General features: G+C 40.0%; 1 pseudogene; it reads right to left on the bottom strand.

The window, feature by feature from the left end:
- LOC147525640 (calreticulin-3-like) overlaps window positions 1–26,402 on the bottom strand; it is a 43,641-nt pseudogene extending 17,239 nt beyond the window's left edge.
- Between the last annotated feature and the right edge of the window lie 932 nt (window positions 26,403–27,334).

Raw genomic sequence — 27,334 nt, 5'->3', positions numbered from 1 at the left:
TAATATATTTATAGATAGATGCAAAGATTATTACCTACATATTAACCTAAGTTTCTAAAAATTATTCTAATGCAAAAGCTACGTGAGACTTCTAGAAAACAACTGCATATTATACCTATCTATATCCTAACAGATGCCTTAATTACACGCGTGTTTCTATGCCCCTCCCCCCCCCCAAACAAGAAGCATGCTTTGTCCTCAAAGCATTTTAAATAAAGAGGTTTGGAAAAATACCATTGAATCGCGTGAAATTCAGGAACATCTGCAAAACAAGGTTAGAACATACTAACATAGGAAATAAAAACTGACGCAACTCTATACGAGTTCTACCCATTATGGGGTTAAAAGAATGAAATTGCTTGGGACATAAGCAGACACTAACTAGAATTAAAACTTACCTTATCTCCCGCTTTGCTCATCATCTTCCTCATCCTCTTCTTCTATAAAGAAGTGAGATTCCTTCGCGTCCTGCCATGCCATGATAATTTGCCAGGCTTCCCGCCATTTATCGTCTATTATTGCTAACCTATTAAGAGCCCTTGAGTGTCGATGGGGTGTAGGGTGCAACGATGAGGTTGTATCCTCCACCCTTGCCAAGTCATTGCACGGAAAGATCGAATAATACTATTGGTGGGTCGCATGGGTGTCGACCGTAATCCAATCCGCGGAAAGCGTGTACAAAAAATAGGAAAGAAACATAGCATAATACGGGAAATTAGAACAAGCATAAGAAGGTACTTATGCCTCATGCTATGGGATCGAGCTAAACTAGACATCAAGGTTCAGGGAAGGTCATGACACATACGTCCCGTGGCTAAAGCAAGGAAGACGCTGTTGGTTAGATTGAGCCATGGTTTGGAAAAGATTTTGGCTCACTTGTATGAAGGTGTCAAGACGATCCGGTTGTGTGGGTGTAGTAGTCACGGGTGGTGTGGACCGAACTATTTCCGCGGAATTATTTATGGGTGGATTTTGATAATTATTATTTACCGAACGATACCTCTATTAGCATTATAATTATTATAACTACCTTGACCTTGTGCTTGACCTTGTCGAGGTTGCACTTGGTTGTTATAATTATTAAAATTACCCGACCCCGCCCTTGTCGTGGTGGAGCTTGGTTAAACCGTGCGTTGGCCTAACATATTGATTATTGTACCACGGAGGTGTGACGTGTTGGTTATTTCTCCAACCGAAGTTGGGATTTTGTCTCCAAGGGGTTAGGTTCACTATTAATGGAACAAGCCTGTTCATAGGCTATAGGACGATTGGAGTCGGGATTTGAGGGCTCCAAATGAAACTACATGACTTTGAATTTACATTCATGACGGGGATAGGCTTTTGTTGAGCAGAAATGGCCTCTACTTTTTAGTGAGTGATTCGATTAGAGTTTTAAGCTCGGGATCGTGTTTAATTTCAAACATACGGCGGCCTTAATCTGTATTAGAAGAACTAGCCGAGCGGTGGATATCGTCACCCCCCAGTTGTTATTTCGCTTTAGTTTGATCCTCTAAAATTTATAAGCCTCCAGAGGCTCCTTTGCTTAAGAAACTACCCCATTCATTATGTCAAGGACTTCTTTATGGTGGTGTAGAAATCCTTTGAAAAGGCAACGAACTAACGTGTCTTTGCTAAGTTATGATGTGGACACTCTATAAGCATATCGGGTGAACGATTCCAAGCCTCTCGAAAATGATTCCAGAGGATTTTGTCGAAAGAAATGAATCTTGGAAAGCATCTCATCCGTCTTTAGGGGTGGGTAAAAATGTTCCATAAACAGTTGAACAAGTTTAGCCCACGAGTCCACAGAATTAGGCGCTTGGGCAGTTAACCAAGACGCCGTCTTATTGGCTAAGGTGAAAGGGAATACCCTTAGTTTAATTTGTTCCGCACCAACCGTAGGATGGTGGAATGTTGTTAGGACTTGTTCAATCCTACGCATGTGCTGATAAGGTTTTAACCATGAAAAACGGGTAACAAATTAAAAATATTTGGGGGGATTCGGAAATCCCCCACTGGGTCTGCTAGAACGATGCAAGATTTTGGGCTATCGCTCAAGGCTTTGTAAAAGTCAGAGAGAGGAGTCTCTTCATCTTCAGGCATTATATCAGGTTGTGTGTGTGAAATAGTAGCTAGAGGTGTAGTGGGTGGTATACTAGATAAACTTGTTGGTTGACGTTATTGTGTAATTACGTTCGGTGTTTTTGTTCGACCAGACCTTAATCTCATACAAGGCTAAAACCAAACTTAGCTAAACACATCAACACTCCAAACAAATATGATATACTAGTATAAACCTCTAACAGGAGATCCAAGGTGTGGAAGAAAGGAATACCTGATTGCGTCCTTACTTCGTGATAAGAGCCCAAAATTGTAGTTTTAACCCCTTAACAATCGTACTTTTAGACCAATTATGTGAATAATAAGTAAGAGTTAATATTGATTACGTGTTTTTATGCATTTCAGGCTTTAAAGTCCATTATGTGCAGAAATGTGCCACTTTAGCGAGATAAAGGAGCAAAGGTCGGTTGCTAAGGAGTTCTGTGATTAAAGGCTAATTTTCAAGAAGAGAAAGCCTTTGTAAAGCCCGGTCAAAAGCTGAAAAGTCAAAGTCCACGCGGGCAGAAATAGTGCACAAAGTCAGCAGAACTTCCGAAGACCATATCTTTGGACTCAGACCTCGGAATTGGGCCTACCTTATGTCAAAACGACCGGCTCGAAAAGAGCTTTCCAATGGTCTAAGCCCCAATCAGAGGAGCAGAAGTGGACAAAACATCTGTCGAAGCCAACTATAGCTGAAGAGCCCATTTTGGACTAAAGAAATTGGGTTTTGGGCCCGATTTTCCGACCCAAAACATGGCTCCAAGCCCATGCACGATTTTTGGATCTGAAAGTATAAAAACAAAAGCTTGACTCTTTGTTAATGGAAGTTAGGTTAGGAAGCTAATGTTAATGGAGTTTAGGGTTAGAAAAAGATAGATCTAGATCTAGTTTTTTTACATTCATTCAATTAGTTAGTTTAGAATCATATTTTAGTTTTTAGAATAAAGTATTAGTTCTTCATTTCAATTTAGATTATTGCTTAAATTCTTATTTAGATTTAGTTGTCTTAAATTCATAATTAGTTATTCACAATCTTAGTTCTAAATTAGTTTTAATTTCAGTTTAATTTAATTATGTCTTATTGTTATTATTGTTCTTGTGTTGGGAATGGTAGTATAGAAATTTCACATCAAATCATTACTCTCACATTGTTATTTGTGTCGAGTAATTGAATTCTAATTAAGTCTTGAGGGTTTAAGAGTGGAACGAATCCTGACTCTCTTATATTACTTCGTTATTGAGAGTAGGAATATTGATATAAACACGTATTTACGTAACTTGATTATTTGTGTTTACGCATAGATAGTTAGAATACGTAAAATAACTTTTATCACTTCGCTTATGAATAGCGTCTTGTTTACGCGTGTTCAGTGTATATAACAAGTTAGAACACTGAAAGACTTGAAAAATCAAAGTTCGAATCAAAACTGTAGAAATCCGGAAAAATTTATCTTAGGTGGGTGTCTTCGGCCGGCCTAGGTGGGTCGCTTTCGTGTAAATTCAAGTTACAGTTGATTTAGTATGGTCGCTTCACATGGGGCGGGTCGCGCTCAAGGTTCCAGGCTTTTGGGCACAAGTGCGCTCCGTTTGGGCGCGGGTGAGCTCAGTGTAATTTTTCGCGGAACTTTTCAACGCTGAAACGGACAACCACAGTATGAATCAAACAAGGGTGGGTGGGTGAAATGGGACCCTTCGTTATTGTCCTCAAAGCATTTTAAATAAAGAGGGATGGAAAAATACCATTGAATCGCGTGAAATTCAGGAACATCTGCAAAACAAGGTTAGAACATACTAATATAGGAAATAAAACCGACGCCAACTCTATACGAAGTTCTACCCATTATGGGGTTAAAAGAATGAAATTGCTTGGGACATAAGCGGACACTAACTAGAATTAAAACTTACCTTATCTCCGCTTTACTCATCATCTTCCTTATCCTCTTCTTCTATAAAGAAGTGAGGTTTCTTCAAGGCGTCTGCCATGCCATGATAATTTGCCGGGCTTCCCGCCATTTATCGCCTATTATTGCTAACCTATTAAGAGCCACTTGGTCCGATGGGGTATAGGGTGCAACGATGAGGTTGTATCCTCCACCCTTGCCAAGTCATTGCATGGAAAGATCGAATAATACTATTGGTGGGTAAATGCGATTGTCGGGCCGTAATCCAATCCGTGAAATGTGTACGTAAAATAGGAAAGAAACATAGCATAATACGGAAATAAGAGCAGGCATAAGAAGGCACTTATGCCTCATGCCGTGGGATCGAGCTAAACTAGACATCAAGGTTCGGGAAGGTCATGACACATACGCCCCGTGGCTAAAGCAAGGGAAGACGGCGCAAGTGGAATCATTCACAGAAGAAAAATGCCATTCCCTAAAATGTTTAGCATGATCCAAAACATAACAGTTCCTATGTTCATGGACCCCGGGCTACCAAAGCGCGACGTTATATTCCCCTTGGTCCTCGATACGGAAAATGCCCAGCGCCATACGACTCATGCAAAACTTCGTAAGTGTAGACATACATATTGTCTACCCAATAGCACCATGGGTCTTGTATTTCAGCGGGCATAGCAAGTCCAAGAACAAATGCTAGCAAGAACACGGTAATTTCCATTGGTTCATTATCAATGTTGATGGAGAACACTTGTTCTCCATCTGGTCTCTCAAAGAAAATGTAGTTATCGTAAAAATAAGATGCTAGTGTTGGAGAATACAGTGCATCAGGTCTTACCATGAGCGGTTCCCAGCCAACGTATGTGATTGCCTCGCGAAACCAAGCACCATAAGTAGTGCTTTGGAACAAATCTTCGAAAGACTGTTCCGGTATCAATGTAGGAGATGTCATCTCAAAATTACGCTCTGGAATAGCTGTGAATGATTCGGAAACAACCGGCAGAAAACTGGAATTTTTCTGGTCCACGGAAGTCGTCAGCCGCCGAGCGCTCTCTTTAGAAGCGCAAAGTCGCTCAAGATTTTGGGATTCCAGTGTTTGGCCGAAGTCGCTCTCCTTTAAATCGCGAAAGTGTGCTCTGAACAAAAATTCTGAAAATGTGCGGTGAAAGGCTCCCTCTAGGGCAACGGGCGCCCGAGGTGTCAAGATTGAAAAATGACACGAAACGTGGGAATCGCGGGAGTGAAAGGTGAGTGGTGGAGGTTAGGTGTAGTGTGAGTTGTGAGTGTAGAATGAATGAAGTTTATATAGGTTTTACATTGCTAAAACGGATCGGGAAGTTGCCAAAAAGTTTTTACGGTAGTTTCCGAAAATACTAAAATTTCCAAACCCGAAAACGGAAACAACTCATTTTCTTGATTCTAAAACAAACCTAGTATCTTTTAGGTTAAATTTAGGATAGAATCTACCTATTTAATCGAGATTTCATCCTACCTATTTAAATGCCTGTTTACTACAAAATCCAAATTACATAAATAAAAAACGCAAAATTTAACAACATTAAAATAACTAAAACAATATTAAAAACTAAAAATAAAAACATCAAACTATACTATCCCTAACCACTTCGGCGGTCGGTAGCGGAGAGCACATGCTCGAGGAGATGGCTCTGTGCTCGGTGGCCAGCACCATTCGATCTTTCGGCGACGGCGCTCGTGCCTCGATGGTGTGTCCTCGGAAGGAGAATCCCCGAGGGAGGTGGGAATCGTGCAAGCATGTCGGCCGGAACTAGCCGAGCTTCTAGCTCGCCCTCATCTGTTCCCACCTCTCATCCTCTCTCTGCGGTACGGATCTCGGTTATGGTGGATAGTTGCCCGTCGAGTCCGGAGGTCTTCGCAGAGATAGTGTTGAGTTTAACGCATGCCACGATGAATCACAGCCATGCGTTCGTGATCGACCCAAGACCTCTCCAAGGCATCCGCGATCAAAACAAGTCAAATCCTCCTCATCCTCCGAGTCATTCCCATTTCCCCCATCCTCCTCATCATTCTCATTTCCACCATCCTCCTCGTCCTCTTCTCTATCCTCAGGCAACCTCCAAACTCGTTGGACACAATCCTTATAGATCCGAGGATTTCGGTGTAGGGTGATGTAAATCCTATCGAGCGGAGTCGCTTCTCAACTTCAAAGATGATCTTGGTTATTAAAGCAGGGGAGATGTGCCATCAACTTTCCCACTCCCCTAATCATGCTAAGCACAAACTCCAAGATCTGAACTTCGTTACTTCTGCTCCTAGAGTATCCATAAAATGTGGAGGCGATTCGGACCGATGTCGCCGACCTTCTCCTTCCCCAGGGCGCCCGACCAATCCATCGAGCTGCAGCCACCGGGTTGGTTCGAGGATGCTGGCGAACACAATGCGATCTCGCATTGTAGTTCCTTCGATAATATCCACGTTCATCAACGGCTCTACCCCATTATATTGGGACTCCGTAACGTGACATCGGATGGATTCTAGGCGGAATGCCTAGAATCTCGACCCAACAACCGATGAGTTACTTCCTTCCTCCTCTTCGCCACCATAACAAAAATTCTAGTCCCCTCCAACTCCCTCGTGTTGTAGAACCGTCGGACTAAGTCTTCATGGTAAAAGGCTTCGGTCAAGTACCACAAGCTATTCCAGTCTCTACTAATCATTTCGTCACCGTAAAACGGCGTTAAGTGGTCGCCAGTAAATGCTTGCTCTGGCAAAATTCGACGATGTTGAGCCATTGTAGTGTTTGGAATGTAGTGGGGGTTTAAATGGTATGTGGGGTTGGAATTTAAGTCAACCAAATGAAACAACCAGTGGTGGTGGCGCGGTGGTGGCGCGACAGCTTGAATTTTTGTAATTTTCGGTGGTTTTTGGTGATGTAAGTTGGTGGATTTGGTGGTGGTTTGGTTTTAGAGAAGATTTGAAGTGGATTTTTTATGGTTGGCGTGGGTTAGTTTAGGTTTCCTTTTAATTTTTTTTTTTTTTTTTTTTTTTTTTTTTTAGGTTTTGGAGCTTTGGTGGGCGTTAATGGCGGTTTGGAAGGATGAACACGACTGTTGGGGCAAAGGTAAGGGCGCGGGTGCGCTGCCGGTGCGCGCGGGTTGGGCCCAAGCCCAATTCGAAATTTTTAAATTTTTCGATTTTTCACGAAACTTCAAACTAAAATTGCTGCTTCGTTACCGGTCCGATTTTTGCGAATGAGATATGGAAATGATCAGGAGAGAATTTCCAATCCAATGATCCATAAAACACTCTATTCCGAGACTTCCTAGTGGGTCTTTTAAAGTCAGATTCCCGAGACTTCCTAGATTACTATGTTTATTATTTAAATTTATTTTTTACTTTTATAAGGAAAAACAATAAGCAATAAGGACATAATTCACCCCATAGAGAAACATGACTCAAAAATCCGAGAAAACATGCAAGAGTGGAAAACGTGAATTATGTTAAATGTGGACTTAGGATCCGGTACTTACAGCCACTCACTCTCTAGGGAGGGCCCGGTTACCTTAATGGTGCACTCACCAATATATGGAAATGAAAGGAAATGCACCAAACACAAAAAATTGAGTCATTTATAGTTAGATACTCGAGACTTTATCTAAGCATATGTATGAACATGCAGTTTATCATATATCAACAACCGAAATAGTTGAGGATCATTCTATAAATAAATATCACAGAAAACATATTCAAACACAATCAAGCACCAAGATTTCCTATGACGCAACCTAACATGCACCTTCTTTTTCATTTTTGAACGAGAGGGTGTCCTAGTGAATAAGTGTGGTAAAGTGAATGGTTGTGGAGAATATGGTGGATATGGATAAGTTGTAGAAGAAAACCATGGAAAAAATGAGAATGTGGGTTTAGCACAAAACTCATTCATAGTGTAGGTAGGGACTGTCTCAAGTCTGAAAATGAAGGTGTCAAATGGTTTGTCCTTCTGAAGTATTTGTTTACTAGGTGGATTTAAAAAATTATGAAGCACAGGAGAAACAAAAGGATCGAGTGCAAACTCGAGATTCCTTTGAAAGGGTGGAAGGAGGGAAGTCGAGGTGGATGTTGTGCAAAGTAGTTCTTGATAGAGTGAATCATCACATGCTCTAAGAAACTCATTAAATTCCTCATCTAGTTTGGTCATATCCACATTACTATGGTAGTCCTCTATATCTTTGAGAAAGTCATCTATCTCATCCTCATCAATAATATCTGTATCGACTAGTGTAAGGATGAAAATGTTGGAGTCTGAACTTCCAAAGAAAAGAAATTTGGGCATATGATTATCAAGGAACGTGTTGTTGAAATAGTCTCGAGCGAAACTCTCGATCATGCTAACCTCTCCATCCATAGACGAATCGGGTACATGTGTCTTTTTTTTAAAAACATTTACTTCAACAGCAAGATGGCCAAAAGACATGGACATTGAACCATCGCGGCAATTAATGAGCGCATTGGCAGTTGCCAGGAAAGGACGCCCTAAGATGATCGGGACAGAGTCGTTAGCGACTTCTGTATCGAGGATTACAAAATCAGCCGGATAGTAGAAATCCTGAACTTTTATCAGCACATTTTCAACCACACCCTTAGGATACTTAATAAACCGATTAGCTAATTGCAACGTCATTTTAGTGGGTTGCATCTCGTCTAGACCTATTTGTTTATACAAATAAAACGGGAGTAAGTTAACACTAGCCCCCAGGTCTAATAACGCGGTCGTCGTATAGGAATCTCCTAATGTGCATTGTACAGTAGGACGACCACGGTCCTTGTACTTAACAATTCCATTATGTTCAGATAAAGTTGGGAATTGTTCTGTTAAAAAGACGTCTTTTGGTATATTGGTCTTACGCCTAGTGGTACACAACTCCTTAAGAAACTTAGCATGGTGTGGCAGCTTTTTAATAGCTTCGAGGAAGGGAAGGTTTATAGTTAGATTCTTGAAAACGTCCCTAATCTCCTCATAATTTGTATCCCTAGTTAACATGGCTAATTTTTATGGAAACGGTGGTTTTGTCTATATTTAGCAATGGTATCACCTAGATGTTTAGTCGTGGCTTTCTATTTCTTAGGTTGTGTTGTAACTGGTACGTCTACAGTGGTAGGCTCTTCAGTTTCTATTTCGGTATCTAGTAAAATAGCAGGTGTAGGGGCTACTGGTTGGGTAACTATATGCATAGTTACTTTGTTTTCAACCACTCTGCCAGAACGGAGAATGGTGATGGCATTTAGCTCACCTACATTTTCATATTCATTACTAGTATTATCGATTACCTCAAAGGCTGTGTTTGTTGTTTTAGGATTAGGTATTGCGTGACCTGGCAACACACCTTTGGGTTGGGCTTTATCATGGGCCAACTGTTGGGTTAAATTATTAACGGATTGAAGAAGCTGTTGGTTAGATTGAGCCATGGTTTGGAAAAGTTTTTGGCTCACTTGTATGAAGGTGTCAAGACGATCCGGTTGTGTGGGTGTAGTAGTCACGGGTGGTGTGACTGGAACTATTTCACATGAATTATTTATGGGTAGATTTTGATAATTATTATTTACCGGAACGATACCTCTATTAGCATTATAATTATTATAACTACCTTGACCTTGTGCTTGACCTTGTCGAGGTTGCACTTGGTTGTTATAATTATTAAAATTACCCTGACCCTGTCCTTGTCATGGGTGAGCTTGGTTAAAAATGTGCGTTGGCCTAACATATTGATTATTGTACCCTGGAGGTGTGACGTGTTGGTTATTTCTCCAACCGAAGTTGGGATTTTGTCTCCAAGGGGCGTTAGGTTCACTATTAATGGAACAAGCCTGTTCATAGGCTATAGGACAGTGGGAGTCGGGATGCTGAGGGCTCCAACAGAAACTACATGAATTTGAATTTACATTCATGACGGGGATAGGCTTTTGTTGAACAGAAATGGCTTCTACCTTTTTAGTGAGTGATTCGATTAGAGTTTTAAGCTTGGGATCGTGTTTAATTTCAAACATATTGGCGGCCTTAACTGTATTAGAAGAACTAGTGGAGCGGTGGATATCGTCACTACCCCCCCAGTTGTTATTTCGCTTAGTTTGATCCCCTAAAAATTTATAAGCCTCTGAAGCTCCTTTGCTTAAGAAACTACCCCCATTCATTATGTCAAGGACTTCTTTATGGTGGTGTAGAAGTCCTTTGAAAAAGGCACGAACTAACGTGTCTTTCGCTAAGTTATGATGTGGACACTCTATAAGGAGATCGGTGAAAGGATTCCAAGTCTCTGAAAATGATTCATGAGGATTTTGTCGAAAGAAATGAATCTTGGAAAGCATCTCATCCGTCTTTAGGGGTGGGTAAAAATGTTCCATAAATAGCTGAACAAGTTTAGCCCACGAGTCCACGAGAATTAGGCTGAAGGCGAGTTAACCAAGACGCCGCTTTATCGGCTAAGGTGAAAGGGAATACCCTTAGTTTAATTTGTTCCGCATCAACCGTAGGATGGTGGAATGTTGTTAGGACTTGTTCAATCCTACGCATGTGCTAATAAGGTTTTTCGTGGTCTAAACCATGAAAAATGGGTAACAAATTAAAAATATTTGGGGGGATTCAGAAATCCCCCACTGGGTCTGCTAGAACGATGCAAGATTTTGGGCTATCGCTCAAGGCTTTGTAGAAGTCAGAGAGAGGAGTCTCTTCGTCTTCAGGCATTATATCAGGTTGTTTGTGTGAAATAGTAGCTAGAGGTGTAGTGGGTGGTATACTAGATAGACTTGTTGGTTGACGTTGTTGTGTAATTACGCTCGTGTTTTGTTCGACCGGACCTTAATCTCATACAAGGCTAAGACCAAACTTAGCTAAACACATCAACACTCCAAACAAATCTGATATACTAGTATAAACCTCTAAGGGAGATCGCGAGGTGTGGAAGAAAGGAATACATTGACAAGGCCCTTGCTTCTTCGCTTATGAATAGCGTCTTGTTTACGCGTGTTCAGTGTATATAACAAGTTAGAACACTGAAAGACTTGAAAAATCAAAGTTCGAATCAAAACTGTAGAAATCCAGAAAAATTTAGCTTAGGGCACGGGTGCGCTCGCCTAGGGCGCGGTCGCGCTCCGTGTAACTTCAAGTTACAGCGATTTAGGGCGGGTCGCGCTCAAGGTTCCAGGCTTTTGGGTGCAGGTGCGCTCCGTTTGGGCGCGGGTGCGCTCAGTGTAATTTTTCGCAGAACTTTTCAACACTGAAACGGACAACCACAGTATGAATCAAACAAGGGTGGGTGGGTGAAATGGGACTTTAAGAAAAGTACTTATACTACGAAAACAATGCGAAAGTGAAACTAAGATGGCAACGGCGCCATTTGAAACTATTTTTTGCCGGTCATACGAATCCTGACTTCATAATGATTGGGGGTAGTTTCCTAAGTAAAGGAGCCTCGGAGGCTTACAAATTTTAAGAAGAGCAAACTAAACGCAATAACAATTGGGGGGTAGTGATGATATCCCCCGCTCTGCTAGTTCTTCTTCAACAGTTAAGGCTACCGGTATGTTTGAGATGAAATCCGATCCAGAACTTAAAAATTTAATCGAATCTCTAACTAAAAAGGTTGAGGCTATTTTTGTTCAACAAAAGCCTATCCCTGTCATGAATGTAAACTCCAACCCATGTAATTTCTGTTTGAGTCCTGAGCACCCGACTCTATTGTCCCCTTCGCCTATGAACAACAACAATTAGAGCAAGATAATGTTTGCTCCATTAATAGCTATCCTATTCCTAATGCCCCATGGAGACAACATCCCAACTTTAGTTGGCGAAACAATCAACAAGTTTGACCTCCAGGGTTTAATAACCAAAATGTTAGGCAAGCAAACAACTATAATCAAGCTCCACCTAGGCAAGGACAGGGACAAGATCAGGGAAATTATAATAATTATAACAACCAAGCACAACCACGACAAGGTGTAGCACAAGGTCAGAGTAATTATAATAGTTATAATACCAATAGAGGTATTGTTCCGGTTAACACTAGTAACTATCACAACCCACCCATAAATAATCAACGAGAGATAGTTCCAGTCACACCACCTGTGACTATTACACCTACACAACCGGATCGTATCGACGCCTTTATACAGGTTACCCAACAACTTTTCCAATCAAAGACTCAATCAAACCAACAGATCTTACAATCCATAAATCAGGGCATACAACAGTTAGCCCAAGAGAAAGCCCAACCAAAAGGCGTGTTTCCAGGACAAGGGATACCAAACCCTAAAACGGAAAACACAGCCTTTGAGGTAAACGGTAATACTAGTACGGAAACTACAATCGTAGGTGACCTAAATGCCATCACCATCCGTTATGGAAGAGTGGTTGATAACAAAGTAATTATGCCTATAGTTACCGGATATCCTAACCGGAGATCGAACGAAATAGAAACTGAAAAGCCTACCATTGTAGAGGTACCAATTAAACCACAACCTAGGAAACCGAAAGCCAAGGTTACACATCAAGTCGAGCCATACGCGAAATATAGAGCGAAACCACTGTTCCCTAAAAAATTAGCCATGCTAACCAGGGATAAAAACTTTGAGGAGATTAGGAACGTTTTTAAGAATCTAACGATAAACCTTCCTTTTCTCGAAGCTATTAAAAAGCTACCTAACCACGCTAAGTTTCTTAAAGAGTTGTGCACTACTAGGTGTAAGATGAACATACCTAAAGACGCCTTTCTAACTGAACAGTTCCCAACTTTATCCGAAAATAATGGAATTGTTAAGTACAAGGACCCTGGTCGTCCTACTGTAAAATGTACCTTTGGAGATTCCCACACGACGACCGCGTTATTAGACCTGGGGGCGAGTGTTAACTTACTCCCATATTATTTGTATAAACAAATAGGTCTACAGGAAATGCAACCTACAAAAATAACGTTGCAATTAGCGGACAGGTCAATTAAGTATCCTAAGGGTGTAGTGGAAAACGTGCTTGTTAAGATTCAAGATTTCTACTATCCTGCTGCTTTTTGTTATCCTCGATACGAAGTCGCTAACGACTCTGTACCGATCATCTTAGGCCCTTCTTTGGCGCCAACGCCAGCTTTTATAAATTGCCCGATGGTAAGATGTCCTTATCTTTTGGCCATCTCTTTGTTGAGGTAAATGTTTTTAAAATGATGAAACGATTACCGATTCGTCTATAGATGGGGAGGTTAGCATGATCGAGAGCTTAGCTCAAGATTATTTTAACAACACGTTTCCCGAAAACAATATGTACAAATTCCTTTCTTTTGAAACTTCAGATTTTGTAAATGACTCCTACTTAGAAGAAGTCAACACCATCCTTGAGTCCACACAAATTGTAGACCCTTCGGTTGCTCCATATACTGAGTATGAAGACTTGCTATCTAAGCAAGTATTCATTATGCAAAATGAGGACCCAGACGAAACATCTATTGATTTTCCTTCCACCCCAGTGCTTAAACCTCTTCCCCTGGACCTAAAATATATTCAAATTGATCCGGATGGTAGTCATCTGGTAATTATATCTTCTCTGTTATCTAAAGATGAAGAGACACGTTTAATCCGGGTGATTAGGAAACATCGGTCTGCGATTGGTTGGTCCCTAGCCGACATTAAGGGAATTGACCCTAATGTTTGCACTTATCATATCCATTTGGAGGATAACGCGAAGACTTCTCGCGAACCTCAGCGTCGCTTGAACCCTGCCATGAAAGAGGTGGTTAGGGAAAAAGTCTTACGATTACTCGATGCGGGTTTCATATACCCAATCTCTGATAGCGAATGGGTAAGCCCCATTCATGTAGTTCCTAAGAAATCTGGGAGTTACCATGGTACGTAACGGAAAGGGTGACTATGTTGTCACACAAGGTCCTATGAAATGGAGGATCTGTATTGATTCTGAGGCGTTTAAATGCTATGACACGAAAGGATCACTTTTCTTTACCTTTTATAGATCAAATGCTCGAACGCCTAGCTGGTCATGCTTTTTATTGTTTTCTGGATGGCTACTCAGGCTATTTTCAAATCATTATTGATATTGATGACCAAGAAAAGACTACCTTCACATGTCCCTTTGGAACATATGCCTATAAACGAATGCCTCTTGGCCTTTGTAATGCTCCTGGTACCTTCCAGCGGTGTATGCTTCATATATTTAGTGACATGGTAGAGCGCTTTATGGAAGTTTTCATAGATGATTTTTCTATCTATAGAGATTCCTTCACAGACTGCTTGTCTAACCTGTCTAAGGTTTTGACACGGTATGAAGAAAAGAGCCTCGTTTTAAACTGGGAAAAGTGTCATTTCATGGTGAAAAAGGGCATAGTACTAGGTCACATTATATCTAGTGTTGGCATCGAAGTAGATAAGGCCAAACTAGATAAGATAGTAACTCTACCTAAACCACGGACTGTCCATGATATTAGAGCCTTCCTAGTCCATGCAGGTTTTTATAGGCGGTTTATTAAAGACTTTTCGAAAATAGCTAGGCCATTAACTAATCTGCTTTTGAAAGATGCAATCTTTGATTTTAATTTTAAGCGTAAGCAGGCTTTTGAAACTTTAAAAAGCCCTAACCTCTCTGCACCAATTATACACCTCCCAATTGGTCTAAACCTTTAGAACTCATGTGTGATGCTAGTGACTATGCGGTTAGTGCGATCTTTGGGACAAAAACTAGATAATAAGTCCATTGTTATTTATTATGCTAGTAAAACCTTAAACGATGCTCAACGGAATTATTCAACTACGAAAAAGAATTCTTAGCCGTCATTTATGCTTTAGATAAGTTTAGTCCTTATTTGGTTGGTTCTAAAACTTTAGTTTACACGGACCATGCAATTCTTAAGTACCTTCTTGCAAAGAAAGATGTTAAGCGGAGATTAATCCGATGGATCCTTTCCTACAAGAGTTCACATTAGAAATAAAAAGGACAAAAGAGGGTCGAAAATGTAGTTGCCCGACCACTTATCTAGACTTACAAACGGCGATAATAGTGATTCGAGTCCATACGGGACTCTTTTCCGATGATGCATCTCAGATGCTATTTTTCAAACACCATGGTATGCTGACATTGTAAATTATTTAGCGGCTGATGTTATGCCTTATAATTGGTCAAGAAATGAACGTAAGAAGTTCTTGGCCATAGTTAAGTTATACTACTGGGATGAGCCCTACCTTTTTAAGTATTGTGCGGATTAGATTATTCGTCGTTGTATTCCCCAGTGGGAATATAATGAAGTTCTATCGTTCTGCCATGACAAAGAGTGTGGTGGCCATTTTAGTGGGATGAAAACAGCCGCTAAAGTTCTTCAATGTGGATTTTATTGGCCTACCCTTTTTAAGGATGCCTAAGTGCATTGCAAGACGTGTATTGGTTGCCAACAACTTGGGCGAATCACGAAGCGTAATATGATGCCATTAAATCCAATCTTGATAGTAGAAATTTTTTACGTTTGGGGTATTGATTTCATGGGTCCCTTCCCTGTTTCCCACGGTTTCATTTATATTCTAGTTGTCGTGGACTACGTGTCTAAATAGATAGAGGCCCTAGCTTGCCGTAGCAATGACCATAAGACCGTTGTATTTTTTATTAAAGAATATATTTTCTGTCGGTCTGGCATTCCTAAAGCCATCATTAGTGATGGTGGAACACATTTTTGCATCAGAGTTGTTGCATCCCTAGTGAAAAAGTATGGAGTTACACACAAAGTAGCAACTCCTTATCATCACCAAAATAGCGGACAAGTAGAAGTTTCTAATAGGGAAATCAAAAAGATTTTAGAAACAACTGTAAACCCTGATAGGAAAGACTGGCCAAAGCGTCTATCGGATGCCTTATGGGCGTAATAGAACTTCTTTCAAAACTCCTATAGGTATGTCTCCCTTTATACTTGTATTTGGAAAACCATGTCATTTGCTCATTAAATTAGAGCACCGTGCTCTGTGGGCTATAAAAAGCCTTAACATCAATATTGAGAAGGCAGGTGTCAAACGTAAGTTGCAATTGAATGAGCTTGAAGAAATCCGTAGCGATTCTTACGATCTCGCGAAGGATTATAAAGCTAACATGAAATGTGTTCATGATAAGCAAATCTTGCGCAAAGAGTTTGTGGTAGGTCAAAAGGTCTTGCTTTACAACTCCCGTCTACATATTTTCCGAGGGAAACTAAAAACCCGTTGGTCTGGTCCTTTTCTGGTTACTGAAGTCACCCCTTACAGGGCAATCACCTTGGTAAATCGCACGGACAACTGTACCTTTCAAGTTAATGGTCAACGGTTAAAACATTTTCACGAACTTCTGTCCCCTGATGTAGAGGAAGTCCTTTTACAGGACCTTGTCAATGAGGATTGACCTTTGTCATTTGGTGCACTTCCTTTCATTTCCATATAATGGTAAGTGCACCATTCAGGTAACCGGGCCCTCCCTATGGAGTGTGTGGCTGTAAGTACCGGATCCTAAGTCCACAGTTAACATAATTCACGTTTTCCACTTTTGCATGTTTTCTCAGGTTTTGAGTCATGTTCCTCTATGGAGTGAAGTATGTATTTATTGTTTTTTGTTTTTCTTATAATAAACTAATAAAAAAAAATTCTAAATTGTAGAAATAGCAATCCAACAAGTCTTGGGAATCTGACTTTAAACGACCCACGTTAGAACAAATTATGTGTTTAAAAATTTGTTTGGGGGTGGGTAGTCGGTCTTTCCATCCGGATTGCTCGAACTTCCCATTTGTGTTGCTTAGGCCTAGTAGTGTAGTTCATTTGGGTTGACATTATCTAAAACTTTGATCTCCTTCGTTCGCATAACTTACATCACACACGCACTTCGAGGCATTTTTCCACCTTCTTATACGTCACCCATGGTTGGAATTGAGTGTTTTATGGATCATTGGATTGGAAATTCTCTCCTGATCATTTCCATAACTCATTCGCCAAAATCGGACCAGTAACAAAGCGGAAATTTGAATTTGAAATTGCGTGAAAAATCGGAAAATTTCGAATTCAAATTGGGCTTGGGCCCAAAGCGCACGCACGTCTGTGCGTCTCCTTCCTTCCCAAAAATGCAGAGTTGTTTCCTTTTCCAATACCGCCAGTTACCAAGGTTTAAAACAAACCTTAAACACCAAAATAAAAAAAAAAAAAAGAGACAAAAGGAAACCTAACTACACCCACGCCAAGCAATTCAATCCACTTGAAATCTTCTCCAAACCATTACCACCACAACCCCAACTCCGAAAACAGCCACCAATTCAAGTACCCACCACCGCCTACCACCGTATCTGTGGTTGTTTTACATCAAACTCGCCTCCCCCACCATCTACAAACCATTAGTTGTCTCAGAAACTTCAATGGCGCTATGACGAAGAATTTTGCCGGAGCACGCGTTTGTTGCCGACAGCTTCGCACCATTTTACGACACGGAGATGATGAGGAGGGATTGGAACGGACTGTGGTACTCGACTGAGGAATTCTATCACTATGATTTGGTAGAATAGTTTTATAAGAAGCGAGAATTGGAGGGGAATAGGATTTTCATTAAGGTAGCAGGAACGAGGAGGGAAGTAATGAGACAGTTGTTGGCTGAACTGTTAGGAATTACGCTTGAAAGCAACCTAGAAACGACCATTCAGGAATCCCAGTATACTGGAGTTCCTGCTTTGATGAAAGATACTGTCGTGGAGGATGAATATAATCCGACATCTCATTTCATCCCCGCCGATCAACCTCGAGAACCAATCAACCGGGTCAGAGCTCGGTGGATTGGTAGGAACGTCCTCGGGAAAGACAAAGTCAGCGATATCGGTCTACAATGTCTGCACATTCTCTGGATTTTGCAAACAAATAAGTATAATTTCTGCATCCTCGATTTAATGTTTAATGTGATTAGAGGAGTGGGAAAGAGCTTGGCGCCTCTTCCCGTATTGATCACTAAGATCATGTTCTCCTTTAGAGCTGTCGCAAAATCTGCTCCTATTAAGATCAAATTGCATTCTAATGCAAGTATCTATACAGATTGCATCCAAGAGACTTGGCCGTTTTCCACTCCTAAGTCCACAGTTAACATAATTCACGTTTTCCACTTTTACATGTTTCTCGGTTTTTGAGTCATGTTCCTCTATGGGGTGAATTATGTATTTATTGTTTTTTGTTTTTCTTATAATAAACTAATAAAAAAATAAAAAATTCTAAATCGTAGAAATAGCAATCCAACAAGTCTTGGGAATCTGACTTTAAACGACCCACTTTAGAACAAATTTTGTGTTTAAAAATTTGTTTGGGGGTGGGCAATCGGTCTTTCCATCTGGATTGCTCGAACTTTCCATTTGTGTTGCTTAGGCCCATTACTTGTAGTTTAATTGGGTTGATGTTATCTAAAACTTAGATTTCCTTCGTTCGCATAACTTACATCACACACGCACTTCGACGCATTTTTCCACCTTCTTATACGTCACCCATGGTTGGAATTTAGTGTTTTATGGATCATTGAATTGGAAATTCTCTACTGATCATTTCCATAACTCATTCGCCAAAATCGGACCAGTAACGAAGCGGCAAATTGAATTTGAAATTGCGAGAAAAATCGAAAAACTCGGAATTCAAATTGGGCTTGGGCCCAAACCGCACGCATGTCTGTGCGTCTCCTTCCTTCCCAAAAACGCACAGTTCTTTCCTTTTCCAATCGCGCCGGTTACCAAAGTTTAAAACAAACCTTGAACACCAAAATAAAAATTTAAAAAAAAAAAAAAGAGAAGAGAGAGAGAGAGAGAGAGAAGAAAACCTAACTACACCCACGCCTAGCATTTAAATCAAATTGAAATCTTCTCCAAACCATTACTACCACCAAACCCAACAATTTTAAAACTCCGAAAACAGCCACCAATCAAGTTTTCAAACTACCACCGTACCCACCATCGCCACCACCGTGTCTGTGGTTGTTTTACATCAAACTCGCCTCCCCCACTGTCTACAAACCATTAGTTGTCTCAGAAACTTCAATGGCGCTACGACGAAGAACTTTGTTGGAGCACGCGTTTGCTGCCGACAGCTTCGCGCCATTTTACGCGCGGAGATGATTAGGAGGGATTGGAACGGACTGTGGTACTCGCCTGAGGAGTTCTATCACTACGATTTGGTAGAACAGTTTTATAAGAAGCGAGAATTGGAGGGGGATAGGATTTTCATAAAGGTAGCAGGAACGAGGAGGGGAAGTAACGGAGACGGTTTGTTGGTCGAACTGTTAGGAATTACGCTTTGAAAGCAACCTAGTAGCGACAATTCGGAATCCCGATATACCGGAGTTCCCGCTTTGATGAAAGATACTTGTCGTGGAGGGTGAATACAATCGACATCTCATTCGTCCCTTGATCAACCTCGAGAACCAATCAACGGGTCGTAGCTCAAGTAGATTGATAGGAACATCCCGGGAAAGACAAAGTCGGGCGATATCGGTCTACAATAATCCGCACGTTCTCGGATTTTGCAAACAAATAAGTATAATTTCTGCATCCTCGATTTAATGTTTAATGTTATTAGAGGAGTGGGAAAGAGCTTTGGCCTCTTCCCGTATTGATCACTAAGATCATGCTCTCCTTTAGAGCTGTCGCAAAATCTGCTCCTATGAAGATCAAATTGCATTCTAATGCAAGTATCTATACGGATTGCATCCAAGAGACTTGGCCGTTTAATGCGAAGGAAAGGTGGTGGAGTCGGAGGATGAAAGGGAGGATATGACATAATGCGGATGACGATGCATTAGATAGTTGTAGTTCTAATTTAGAACGCATGCAAGTGTTGCAAACTGCCTTGCGTTGCGTTTATGGTATTTGTTAAAATATCCGAGATAGACAGATTGTAGTTCGAAATAAGCAAACGAACCTCCAAACGAGACTTGAAATGCTCGAAAGGGGTCAGGACGATATCTTGTCTAACTTGGAGACTATCCACCAGCATCACCAAGCCCAAGATGCGATTCTTCGGGATCGAGATGGAAGCACGCTTGTTCGAATAGAGATGCTACGACGCATGCCACCCGTGGAGGATTCTGTTTTAGCCGAGTCTGAAAGGCATGAGCGTCGTCGCCGAAGGACAGATGGTTCAAGCCATTCTCCATCCCAGGGCCAATCTCCATCTCAAGGTCCATCTTCATCACATAACTAGGTGTTCACCATCAGATTGTGTTCGCTGTTATTTCATGATTTTGTTTTATTAGTTGGATTTTAATTCAGTTGTTAAATTTAAATATTAAGGTGCTTGTTTTATGTTGTTTGGTTTTAAATTTTAGTTTTAATATAATTGGTTATTTTCGAGTTCTACTTGTTTTTATCATTAATCCCACCTTCCCGACATGTTTGGGGGTGGTAATATTTATACCGAGCATAATTCGTTATATGATCATCTGCTGTAAAGTTGTCATGGAGGAAAGGTTGAGAATTTGGTCGATATCGGCATATCTATGATTTGTGTGGTGGTAGCATGAAATCTAGGAGAGTTTAGAAGTTACTATTCTAAATCCAGTATGAAAGATACCAGGATTTTTAGAAAATCAAGAAGATGGTTTGTTTCCGTTTTCAGGTTTGGAATTTTTCTATTTCCGGAAATTGCCTTAAAATAATTTGGGAACTTGCCGATTCGTTTTGGAAGCTCAGAACCTATTTAAACTCCCTTCATTCTACACTAACGAACCACACTACACCCCACCATCATCCCGCACCTTTCACTCCAAGTTTTTCCTTCTTTTTCCTCTAAACTTCGCTTTCAAAGACTTACTGGCCGCTGCTGCAAGCACCGCTGTACACTTTTAGCAAGTTTACTCGAGCGACCAGCGCCTCCCTTGAGCACGAAGTTGCAAAAACACTGTAATTCCAAAAACCCACGAGCGCGACCCGCGTGCCCAAAGCGGCCCCGCTTTGCCATTTGTAAACACGGAAATTCCAATTTTCTGAGGGTCATTCCAGGATTTTTAGAACTGTTCAAAGAGTCGTTGAGATGACATCTCCTATAGTCATACGACCGGTCTTTTCGAAGACGTGTTCGAACCGAGACCTATGGACATTGGTTCCGACACAGGATCCTGCAGTTAGGATGGCGTCATCTACTGGTAAGTGATGATGATTCATATTCACCACAGCTTACTGCTTATTTCTACGACCACGTTAAATTCTATTGTAATCAGGATGGAGAACAAGAAATTCTCCGTCAGTCGTGTCGTCGATGACACGACACATAAATTCAATAAAATGTGGTCTCTTTAGTTTCGGGATTACCAATACCGATCCTCGTTCACACATGGGCATATATGACCGATAATGCATACCTTTATGATTATACATATTTCCATGAGTATTATGGGGGAGGGGTATTTCGAGTAATGGACCAGGGGAGATATAGCATTCCCCTTGGTAGCCTTTCCCTAAACATAGGCACCACCATGTTATTCATCCTGATGAATATTTTGGGGAATGGCGTTCATTTCGCAAAACAAGATCGCTGGTGACATTTTCTTCGCTTTTGGTGGACGTCGCCGATATGACATTCCTCGAAGTTTTAGTCGCTAGTCTTAAGAGAGCCCAAAGCATGAGGCGAAGTATCTTCTTATGCCTGTTTTGGTAAGCCGCATCATGCATAGTTGTTTACCCCATTCTCGTGCACAATTCACGATTGGAAAAGGGTTGAAGTCAAGAGACCCACCAATTAGGTGGTTCGCTCATTGCGAATAATGACTTGGCCGGGATGGCAGGTGCAGCCTCATTTGGTCGCCCCGTACATCCCATCAAACATAGTAACACTTAACAGGTTAGCATTAGTAGATGATAAATGGCGGCAAGCTTGGCAAGTTATAATGGACTGGCAGGATGCGAAGGAACCTCATCTCTTTAATAAGGAGGAGGATGTTTAAGCAGGAGATAAGGTAAGTTTTTAAGTTTTGTTATTGTCTGCTTATGTCCCAAAGCAATTTAATTCTGTTAACCCCATAATGGGTGGAACTCTTATAGAGTTGCATCAGTATTTTTACTTCCTATATTAGTATGTTCTAACCTTATTTTGCAGATGTTCTAGAATTTCACGAGTTTCCATGGTATTTTTCTACCCTCTTTATTTAAATGCTTTGAGGACAAAGCATGCTTCTTGTTTGGGGGGGCATAGAAACACGTGTAATTAAGGCATCTATTAGGATATAGATTTGTATAATATGCATTTGTTTTCAAGTTAAAATTTTCAAAAATATAAATAAATAAGTTTATGCTATACACTTAGGAATATTGGTATTGTTTTCTTTCTCTATGGTCTTAACAATCTAGAAGTCTCAATGTAGCTTTTTGCATCGAGAATAATTGTTAGAAACTTAGGTTAATATGTAGGTAATAATCTTTGCATCTATCTATAAATATATTACATGAGTATCTATGATTAGCAAGTAAGTTTCAAATCTAGGCTAAAGTACTTATTCTACAAATCCTGTGAGAATATAGCCTAAAGCCTTATATGAGCGAAACATTTGAGAAATGACACAAGGGAGAAGTAAAATCCGGATAGAGAAATCACACGTCCACTTGCTTGATCACTATGTCGTATCCTAAGTGAGAATTTAGGCCCTCTTTGGATCGATATAGCCAGAAATTCAAACCTATGAATTATTTTCCGCTAGTCGCCCCTCTGAGCCTTTCTTTAGCCTTTCATAACCCACAAATCCTTTACCCTGTTACAAAAACAAAACAAAATAAAAATAAAAAAATCAACCTACCCAATTTAGAATAAGTCTGAGAATAGAATGAGGAAGAAAGAAGAAGAGAAAAACCGGTGTAAACAAAAGTTAGTTAATTGCTTCAGAAAAGAAGTTTTCATCCAAAGAAAAGAAAAATAAAAATAGAAATAAAATAAAAACTCCGAAAAAATAGAATAAAAGGAGTTAAAAGCCAAAGAAAAAGAAAAAAAATATGGCTAAGGATGGAAACAAAGTGTAGAAGCAAAAGGAAATAACAAGGTTTTCTCTAAGTTACATAATATGAAGACTCTACTATCTCAGACTTGTCCTTTTGAATATCCATTTCCTTCCTTCTTAAACCATCTCCTAATCCCCGCAACACCTAATAAAGACCTCTAGCTCAATTAGGAATAGGTTAGTGTGATAGTAAGTGGCAAATGTGTTTGATCGACTCCGGCTTCCTTGTGTGTCATTGAGATTGTAAGGTAAAGTGTGCCCACTGCACACTGGAGTAGCGAAACTTGAGCAGAAAAATCAGAGTGGTTTTTGTCTTGACATTTATGTGAGGACCTACTTAAGGGCGTTATTCGAAGTTTTCAAACGAACACGCTAGGCATTTCATAGTATTACTCATAGTATATATATTTGTATCATAGATGATTGATTATTATGCATATATTAGTTTAGGTTTTGACTTGGTTATTCTTATTCAATTTCTAGTGAGATGTATAGATAGTTGAGACATGAATGAGGAAACAATAGTTCTATTTCTTAGTCGTTGTAGTATAGATGAAGTTTGTGAGTACCTTCCCTGGAAAACTCTCACGAGGCTATAACTCGTCCACTAGGGAATTCCCTAGTGGTTTAAGGCCTTGTTGCATATGGTCAATGCAATCGCACTCAGCGAAACGAGAGTAGATAGAACTCCATTTTTGGTCACTTATTCTAATTTCTCATCTTTGCTTGAGGACAAGCAAAATGCTGTTTGGGGGTGGTTTGATAAGAGCCCAAAACTGTACCCTTAACCATCATACTTTTAGACCAATTATGTGAGTAATATTTAAGAGTTAATACTGATTACGTGTTTTTATGCATTTCAGGCGTCAAAGTCCATTATGTGCAGAAATGTGCCACTTTAGCGAGATAAAGGAGCAAAAGTCGGTTGCTAAGGAGTTTTGTGATTAAAGGCCAAGATTCAAGAAGACAAAGCCTTTCTAAAGCCCGGTCAAAAGCTGAAAAGTCGCCGGGCGTAAACAAAGATTCAAAGTCGTGCGAGAACTTCCGAAGGCCGTATCTTTGGACTCAGACCTCGGAATTAAGCCTACCTTATGTCAAAATGATCTATTTTCATATTGCATCACTATTGTCCTTGACAATAATTTCCACAAAATTAGTGATAATTAACATTTTGCCCTAAATTTCCAAATTAACAGTAATATTCAACATTTTGCCCTAAGTTACCAAACAATCAGTAACAACATGAATTCACTAGATGGATTTAGTCATTATTAATTCAAATTGAAACCTAGATTACTTGATGAACTTGCAAACAGAGAACTAATCGAGTCAAACCTGCAAATTGACGAGACATAGAAGCTTGCTTGATGAATAAAGAGGATCTTTAATCTAGAAGAAAAACATAGAAATCGTCATTAGAGCTTGTAAGCTAAATCAAAGAAAAAATAAAAATGAGTACAGTGAAGTGAGCTGTAACCTATTTTTCATTTCTTATTTATTGAATGAAGAAGAAAAAATGTTGGCTGAACCCCCATTGACTTTCTGGGCTAAACTTATCAAAAGAAAAACTCTAAGTCAACCCACAACAAAAAAAATACCAAGTGATATAGAAGCATGGCCATCATACCTTGAGCTTCCATGGTCCTTTATAAGCTGGGTTAGGTACCTTCGGCGCTTTCCATATACCATCATCTTCTTCATCCTAGCTATCAGGCTGCTCAAAGTCAGACGGTATCCATTGCAAAGTTAGATACATTTTTTTGTTTTTTTGTTGTTGTTGTTGTTCGGGGAGGGGAGGGGAGTGCTTCATCCATTAAAAGGAAGTATAAATAAATACACTTAGCAACTACTCTTTTTATTTTATTTTATTTTTCAAAAAAAAAGAAAAAATAAAAAGGAGAAGGATAATAAAATCTACTCTTTAGAGAAGTTTTTCTCTATTATATTAGGCATATATGAAAGTAGTCTACAGGGGAACGAAAAAAGGCCTGACACAATCTATTAGTATCAAACCCAATAATGTGTGGTATCAACGTTCCATGGCTTATAGAACACAGTAATTAGTTAATTACAATTCATCTAGATGCTGACCTCTTTAGCTTATAGATCAGGAATTTCAACTAGGATAGATTGAATCATAACCCTACAGTTTCAATGAAAAGATTCCTGTCACCAGCTGATTTTAAATGAGACTTAAAACATTCTAATAAGGATTAAGAGTTTGTATTTGTTAGATACTTTAACCCTCAATGAAGTACCTATGGTTTGTTATCATTTGGATCATCGATATATTCCCTATCATCCCAATTTGCCGGCTGTGGACATAACAAGCAGATTCAACAGGATGGAAGATCGAATACTCAAATGCTAAATCTCTATTACTGAAGAGAAGCAAGTCTCTGAAACTAAAGGGAGTAGGATAAAAATGAACAGTGCATTTTGATACAAAAGTCTAAGGCCTTGGAAAAGTACATACCCTCTTTCCATGGACATCTTTAATTTTGCTAGGTGGAAGAATTTCCCAGTCTATATACATGCTCCCAGATTCTCTTTCTCGACCATCAATCCAAATGCTATAACTTGCATCAGGCCTAAGGATGAATGTGTAAAAATGTGTCAATTTATCTATTTCACACAGCAGGTCCTTCTTGATAGGATAATTCTGCCCCTGATAGGAAACGATGACATGGAGCTTCTTTGTCTGTGAGCCACATAAGTACACAGGACAATTGTAAGTAAGACAGGGTTATAAAGTTTACCGAGCAGTACACTCTTTACACAACTACTTGACTACTCCTCATTTCCGTATTAATGTAATGCAATGAATAATGAAAACAATACCTTTCATAATGTCATATAGCCTGACACAAAAATGCGACAATCACAGTTCTACACCCGAAGTGAGTGTTTAAAGTTTTTATTTTTGTTTTGGCAAGACTGCAAATTTATTCATAGAGAAGACAATAAAAAAATATACTCATGGAAAATTTTAACCAACCTGTAAGGTGTGTCACCACCAAACTTCTTTTGATTAACATAACCAGAATGAAGCTTGATATAAGCACCACCACATTCAATGTCTTGTTCAAATTTAACAGAGTACTGGAGTACCAAAGTTCTGTCTTTGTTGCTAAACTCAGGTATCTTGGCAGAATGCTTGGCATTAATGCTTGTCTGAATACCTGCAATATTTCCGTCCAAGAAACTATACATAAGTATGCTACTAATGCTTAGATCCGTTAAGACAGCGCTTCATGGATTACAATACAGAAATCAACTTTGACTGACAACATTCATGATTTAAGCATAACCCATGGGTATCCCATAATAGGTCTTTATCTCAATATTGTCCTTTCATAGGGTTAAATCGTAGAAATAGCACCTAATGTGCAATACACCTATCTTTATTTGTAAGTATTTGTTGTGTATTTGTTCCCCCTCAGTCCAAATCCTTACTTATTATGATCCCCCACCGCACAGGTCTCAGTCAAATTTCTTGGAGGGGGAGGTAGTGTGAATGGAGAACGTACGGTTTTCTTAGATCCTGAATGCAACCGCAGGCCACATGTAACGCCCGTATTTTTAAATACGTATTTTTATAATTATTAATTAATTTAATTATTTATTTTCAAAATTCGTCGGATTGGACTCGGGATACGTGGGCCTGGTTTTGGGCCCGAGTCGGTGTTGGGCTTGGGTTTCGGACCCAAGTATATAAACACATTTTTCTAGAAAATAGGGTTCCTGAAGAATAAAAAAATATTAAAAATGGAGGCAGAGATGAAAGCTGGATTTCTGGAGGGTGGAGCGCGACGGCTCGGACTCGGAGAAATTCGTAGGAGTTGTTCATACAGGTGAGTAGCTATTTTGCTATTTCACGAAAGTTATAGTTTTAAATATATCGATGTATAGGTTTCATTTTTATATTTTGGTTAAACTGTTAAACTGTTGAGCTGATTGATTAAATATGTTGGAGCGGTTCAAGCTTGAACTCTCTGTTAATGGGGCCGAGCTCCATGAACTTAACCGCTTTTTATTATAGTTGTGGTTTTGACTGTGGTAGCTCTGTTCATGCTCTGAATAGGCGCTAATGGCGTCGCAAGGAAGCGCCCAGTTTCTGTTTTAAAACCGTACTGATGGTGGTGGTGAAACCGTACTGAGGGCGGCGGGTTGAACTCATTTTTGGGTTGTGATTTGGTTGTATCGTGTGCTGTTGGACTGATGAGGGTCGAGTGGGGGCAGTGAAGCCTTGAGGGAGGCGTTAATGGCGTTACTGCCATTACTGGGACTTGGGGTTTTTGCATTTTTAAAATCGTTTGAACCATTTTTGTTTGGATTTCGTTGGTTGGTTATTAATGGT

This window comes from Coptis chinensis, chromosome 1 (genome assembly GCF_015680905.1).
Source record: "Coptis chinensis isolate HL-2020 chromosome 1, ASM1568090v1, whole genome shotgun sequence".
NCBI classification, from domain to species: domain Eukaryota; kingdom Viridiplantae; phylum Streptophyta; class Magnoliopsida; order Ranunculales; family Ranunculaceae; genus Coptis; species Coptis chinensis.
This window is presented reverse-complemented; position numbering and strand designations above follow the sequence as displayed.